Source organism: Caloenas nicobarica, chromosome 3 (genome assembly GCF_036013445.1).
Source record: "Caloenas nicobarica isolate bCalNic1 chromosome 3, bCalNic1.hap1, whole genome shotgun sequence".
Taxonomy (NCBI): Eukaryota; Metazoa; Chordata; class Aves; order Columbiformes; family Columbidae; genus Caloenas; species Caloenas nicobarica.
In genome coordinates, this window is record NC_088247.1 from 46,933,227 (window position 1) to 46,939,923 (window position 6,697).

General features: G+C 50.8%; 1 long non-coding RNA gene across 1 annotated transcript; it reads left to right on the forward strand.

The window, feature by feature from the left end:
* The first annotated feature begins 4,411 nt into the window (after positions 1 to 4,411).
* LOC135986582 (uncharacterized) lies at positions 4,412 to 5,215 on the forward strand. The gene is made up of 3 exons (XR_010605904.1): positions 4,412 to 4,509; positions 5,044 to 5,068; positions 5,173 to 5,215. It is a non-coding gene; the product is annotated as an uncharacterized LOC135986582 (long non-coding RNA).
* The last annotated feature ends 1,482 nt before the right edge of the window (positions 5,216 to 6,697 follow it).

The window sequence follows — 6,697 nt, forward strand, 5'->3', positions numbered from 1 at the left end:
CTTACTCTCGTTCCTTAACTTTTAATAAGAATAACTTTAATTTAACACATCTGGGCAGCTTGCAGACTATCAGATAGTGCCTGCATATCTGGTGTTCTAAGTACCCTGGACAAATACAGTGACTTAAGAAATTAAACATATATATATATATATATATCAAAGTAAATAAACACTAGAACAACAACTGACGTTCACCAACTACCCTTACAGACCTTGAACAATATTTCTTTGCCCTTCCAAACACCAATCTATTCTAGACAAGAGAAAAAGAGTAGGGAGATTGTACCCTGAAAGAAAACACCTTCAGTAAATTCAAGCTGTTTGAAGCTCAGAAAGGAAATAGGCAGCAAATTTCCAGGACTCTAATAACAGTGATTTCTCCCTCAGTACCGACTGAGCTTCAATACCAACACCTCTGCTAACTGAAACGTCAGAGGGAAGGAAATTTCCTAGCTGGACTCCTTGCCACTTCAGATCAAGCCCCTTCCACGTGGGATTGCTGAAGCAGGTTACAAACCAGCAAGCAACAACACAATTGCTGGGACATGGTGGACTGCTTTACAGAGAAATACTATTTACCTTGTACAGAAAAAAGTAAGGCACAATGTCCCACCTAAGGTTATAGGAAGTCTGCCTAGTTGAGGAACAGAAAGCTCATCTCTAATTGCCATAGGAAGACCACCTTTCCACACTGTATTTAGTCTGGCCGGCCCACTTCACACAGCACCACACTTTTGCCACTTTTTGTCCATATCAGTTGTCTTTAGAAGGACAAAAAAAGGGTGTAGACCGCCCCAAAGCACTTTTCTGTCAGCTCTTTTCTTCAGAACAGGATGCCATTTAGACTCGTGCATATCATTATCATAAATAACCTCAGAACTACTTAAATCGCAGCTTGTGCAGGCATTTGGGAACAAAACCACATTTTAATTTATCCTTCTGTCTCGTTTTCCACTTATAAAAGTTGGTAAATTAGAATATTGTGAAAACTACATAAAGGGACAGCTTTGAGCTCTCTCTTCCCTCCCTTCACTGCTCAGCACCCTGGTGTGAGTTCCCTGTACACCTTAGTCTGGTTGCCTCAGATTATTCTACTTAGATCCTTAAAATACTTTTCTGTTATGCAGCACTCCTCCCTGTAATTTTGAGGATGGAAAGCCTTTTTGTCAGTTGATTTTAAAATGTGTTTCACTCGTTTGAGACCACTTTTTCTGATATTGAAAAAGCCAACAAAGCTCCTTCCCAATCTACTTGAAAGATCATGGACACTTGATGGACACTTAACTTGATATTCCTTTAATTCTACCCTATTGTAAGTAGAATCGATGCCCTTTTAATTGCAAATATTTAAATTAAAATGCCCTGTGATTCAAGTGTGATAACAAATAAGTTTGTGCCTCTTTCTGAAAGAAAAACGTAAAGTTCCTTCCTCTCACTTTCAGTATTTTCCACCCTTTCATTTTGTTTTCTGGGCATCCAAAGGTAATGGAGCTTGATAAAAATGCAGCGGGCTGGGGGTGGAGGGGGGGCACAGTGGGAGGAGAGGGAAGATAACATTATTCCAGGCCCTTGCTCTGTTTTGTTAGGACAGATTTGATCTTTGGGCAGCATCAGAAGACAGGCCTGAATGAGCTCCTGGTCATCTCTTCACTCTCTCTTCTTTTATGTGGATTACTCTTCACTCTTTTCAGGGGTGATATCTCACTATTCTTGTTTGGTAAATTAGGCCATTGTTTCCCTGTGCTTCACTTCTTGTAAAATCTTTTTTTTTCTTAACTTCAGACCATTGTTCCTGGGCAGTGAGCATGCTGTCACTGGAGAAGGGATGTGAGGAGGGAACTATATAACTGGGGACAGATTCTGCCCTGTTTTGCCATTTAGCAGTATCTTGCTGTCGATTGCTCTTTCATAGGGGTTTCTAGCAGAAAAACAAGGGATCAAATTCTGCGTTGTAATTGAAGGGACAATTAAGGAAAAATAATAAATGTTATGGAATATGGAATAGTCTCATATGGCAATTTAATTTTCAAGTTAGCAAATACTCAGAATAATAGGCCATGGGCTAGATGGTTGTTGAGGGGGCATTTGTTCACAGCCTGATTTATCAGTGCTTCTCGTTGTCTCATGACAAACGCTTAAAAAAGGAAGAAACACAAACACAAATGTCACAGTCATTTCTGTTCCATTTAACAGTGAATATCAAGGCTAACATTTGTAGTTCAGAAACAGAAACCTCAGGACAGAACACTAAAATATGTGGTGCTGGGACTTCATTTGTTGTCACTGGAATGTATATTCTGGGTGGTAATCTTTTATCTAGCTGCGCTTTGAAAATAAAACCCCCCAAACAAAACCCACTGTAATTACATTTTGCTTCTTCATGCTGTGTAAAACACGCCAGACATTTGGGGAGAGCAGGCTGAGGTGCAGAGGAACCAAGTGTGAGCATGTGCTAGTGCTTCACAGCATGCGGAGCCTGATGGCTGTCACCAGTATCAGCCGAGCTTTGATGACCGCTGCTGTGCTTGTGGCGAGGGCTCATGGGAAGGGGGCTACAGGCCACCTCATTAAAGACTATGAACGTGTGTTGTGCCATGTTTGACGACTGTTGAGAGAAGGCTGGAGTGGAAGAGCTTACATAAAAGCATTAACAAGGACATAATGCCAGCTGACTCACTCGGCACAACGCTGTCTGCACAGAGCATGTGAAGCCGTAACTAGCAAAGTAAGTCCTGCCGTGTCTTCTTGGAACTGCTGGGAGCCAGCAGCTCCGTTATGCGGCTCCAGTACGTGGTTTAATGACCACCTGCCCACGAGCGCTGTGCAGATGACGGGCATTTCACAGGATGCACAGAGAGAGCATTTCTGGAGAAGGCTGCTGCTCTTTCTTGGCTCTCTCCCCTCCAGTTTGAACAGTAACAAAATTTAGACCAGAGGTGCTCATGGAAAACCATGGGAGCCATGTCCACAAGAGTGGGGTGCCTGCAGGAAAAGAGGTGAGCAAGACAGCAGTCGTTAATTCCCTTTTCCTGTTTAATCGCTCTTTCACAACGAAGCACAGAGGCAATGGCATTTGACATACTTGTATTGACTGCGCCTCCCACCTTGGAAGTGTTTCTTCCAAGCTCAAAAAACCACGACGCTGGGCCAGATCCATCCCTGACGTAAATGCAAGATGCTGGACTTGCTGTTGGTGCCTGTGGGTGCGGGGTGCTGTGCCGGGAAGCAGGTGGAGACCCCATGGAGGCACCACCATGTCCCTGCGCCAGAATGCTGGAGACCCCCTGAGGCGACCTGCCCTGTGCAAGGCGTGGTGCGGGCTCTCCAGTGGGATTTTCACCAGCTCCTTTAGACAGATTGCGTGAAGGGCTCCAGCGCGTTGACTGGGAACGGTACGGACACGAGACCAGTCCCACCAGAAGCCGGGGAACACATCCTGCAGCTCTGAAACGCCCCCCTCCTACCAGCCTGTCCCCCCACACCCTTGTGGTGCAGCATACATACCCCTCCCCAGCCAGGAGCTCCACAGACCGGGTTATCTTGTATTTTTTTTTCCTACCTAAAAAGCGTGGGGAGGGCTGACAGCGCTGGGCGAGCGGAGTCGCCGCTGCAGCCGCCCCCGCACCGTGCCGAGCCGGAGCGGGGCCCGCTGCCCCCGCGGGCCCCGGCTGGGGGCGAGGGGACTCCGCTCGCCCCCTCAGCCCCCTTGAAGCCGGGGCAGCGGGTGAGCCCCTCGCTGCGAGGGCTCCTGTCAGGCGCCGCGGTCCCCCGGGAGCCCCTCGGCGGGGCCGAAGTGAAAGTGAAGCGACTCCCGAAACCCCTTGGGGGTGGCGGCAGGAGCCATGTGACAGCCGGGAAGCGGCCCGGCCGCACGGGGCTGCGGCGGGCGAGCACCGGGAGGCGATCGACGGGGGCTGGGGGGAGGGGGCGTGCGTGTGTGATTTCTCCCGGCGGCGGTGCCCCCTCCCCGCCCGCCGCGGCAGGAGCGCCCAGCGGCCCCGCGCCGCCTCTCCTTCTCCTTCCCTTCCCCTCCCCGCGTCCCGCAGCGCCGGCTTCTCCCTCTGCGCCCGCACTCGCGCTCGTCCCTGGAGGCGGCGGCGGCGCGGGGGGCTGGGCAGGGCGGCGGGGCAGGGCAGGGCAGGGCAGGGCGGGCGGCTCCCCCTCTCCCACCTCCTCCGCGTTCCCCTCAGGCAGGGCAGGGGCGCGCCCCGCAGCGCTGCCCCCGGGAGGAGGGACTCACCTCCCCGGCATGGTCACGGCGGGTTATTAGGGTGGTCGTCCCCTTGTCTCTCTTTTTTTTTTTTTTTTTTCCCTTTTAATTACTGTTTTTAATTTTCCTCCTCGCCGCCGCCGCGGCTGTCACTGCTGCTCACCGCTACTCTTAGCACCGCTCTTCCCGGGGCTCCCGGCGCGGCCTTGCCCCGCCGCCCCTTTGTGCCCGCTGCGATGAGCCGAGGGGCCGGCGGCCGGCGGGCGCGGCCGGCCCGCGGCGCCCGGGGGCAGCGGCAGGTAAGCGGGGCGGCGGCGAGGGGCGGGCGGGGGGCCGGCAGGCGGGGCGGCCGCTGCCGGCAGCGGGGTGCCCGCGGGCGAGGTGCCGGTGCGGAGCGCAGCCTCGCCTGCGGCGGGGAGGGCGCGGAGCGGGGCGGCGGTGTGCGGTGACACCCGATGCCGGGCCCCCCCCCGCCCCGCCGCCCGCCCGCCCCCGGAGCAGCCCGCTCGTCACCCGCGGCCGGACGGGTTTGTCCCGTCCTTTGTTTTATTTAGGCTGTGTATAAAAACTTGTTATCACCGCCAACCGAAAGGACACCCGTCCCTCCCCGCTCCCCCCCCGCCCAGGTTGAGAGCTCTGGGGTCTCTGCCCCTTCCCGGATTGCCTCTTGTTTTAACTCTCCCCGTCCCTTCCCGATATTAAACCTGTCTCCTGCTGCGTGTCTCCCCTCTTTCCAGTCTGCCCACCCCGCTGCCCTCCCGAGTTCCCCCTTCCAACCTCTGTACCTATTTTGATTTATTTTTTCTCCACCCCCCCGCCCTTTGGTTTCTAAGGGACTCCCCTCCAACCTGTCTGTAGGTATGTTTGTGTAACCAGACACTGAGAGTAGCTTGTCTGCCGAGGAATTAACTCGGCAACCCCCAAAGCTTAGTTTGCATTCAATAGAGGTGTTTGTTTTTCAGGTTTAAACCTCCAGACGGGTTGAAGAAATCGCCCGAAAGGAACCACTTGGCAGATTTTGTTTCCTGCCTTGAAATCTCACTGGACGTGGAGCAGGTGGGGGATCAGGAGGGGAGAGATTTTGGGGGGTGGGAAGGGGTGATGGCATGGAGAGTGACCAGAGGCTGAGTGGTGTGGGAAGGAAAAGGGCTTTAAAGTCGGGAGAGTGAAGCTACACTTTCCTCCTTCCTCTCCTCTGAGGGCAGGGAGGATAGCGCAAGGCTCTCGCTCTCGTTCGTTAAAAATAAATACTACAGAAGTTGGCAAATTTTGTAGTTTTACAGAAGTGGATTCTCTCCAGGATTAACGTAAAAAATGTTGATGTTTGAGGAACTGCTCTTGCTCAACCCGTAAATAAAGTGGAGATGTTGACAGTTTGTCTAGCCTCTGGTAAATGAGAACAAAAAAACATTCATTTCATTTCTTGAAGGGCATCAATAATTGTGAGGGTGGGAGGGGGAGGAAGGAGTTTAACTATTAACCTTTATCTGGGATCGTAAAAGAGTTGAAACTCGTGTTTCTGAAGCTTCTTTTATGCATTTGCTTTTCTGCTTTCCCCCCTCTGCTTTCCTTCCCTGGAGATGGTGAAAGGTAAATGAAAATGATGATGCCTGCATTAATTGGACAAGCAGGCAATTTTATGGCTCACCAGTAAAAAATAAATGCCACGGGAAAGCCACTGTAGCGCAAGTGGTGGGAAAAGTGGTCTGGAGGGTGTGTGGAGGGGGACGGCAAAGCAGCGGGGCTGGCTGCGGCTTGTGCTGTTACTTCAGGGGGTTTTTGGTTTTGTGTTTCCAGATCATTCGCTTGAAGACAGCGGAGAACAATTTGTGGAAGGTAAGAGAGCCTTTTCCCCAACAGTTACATCCTCCGGGGCCACGTACTATGCGTACCTGAGTATTTATTTGCCTGCTGCTCAGGCCCGCGGTGCCAGCGCACTCGTGCTAGGAAGTGATAAATGAGAGAATGCTGAGCTGTTGCTGGCCACAGCGTGGATATGGGGAAGCACAGCATTTTTTAGCGAACAAAAAAAGCTGCTTTTATGCACCAAGATGCTTGCTAAGCTGATAAATTCCTCCCTTCCAAAAAGGCATACCCTTTCTTTTCTTAATCAGGACATAGCTTAGGAAAACAAGAGATGAAGTGTACAATGAAAAAGTTTCTGTCGCGACTATTTTCTACACATGGAAGTAATGTGCCTAACTTAACACATAGGTTGTTTTGCCTAGCTTAACATGTAGGTTGTTTTCAGCAAAGATGTTAGTATTAATTTTGGTATGAACTGGGAAAAAAAAAATCCTCGTACCTTCTTAATTGCAGCTTTCCCAAATGTGGTGTTATGTTACTTCGTGGCGTGATTTTGTATGAAGTGAAATAAAATTACTCTTAATACTCCTGAAAATAAACTGTGTCCAGCCACCAGAACTTTTCTTCTTCCTACAGGCTTAATAAAGGGAAAGCAGAAGATCTTGGGGAGGAGGCAAGGGT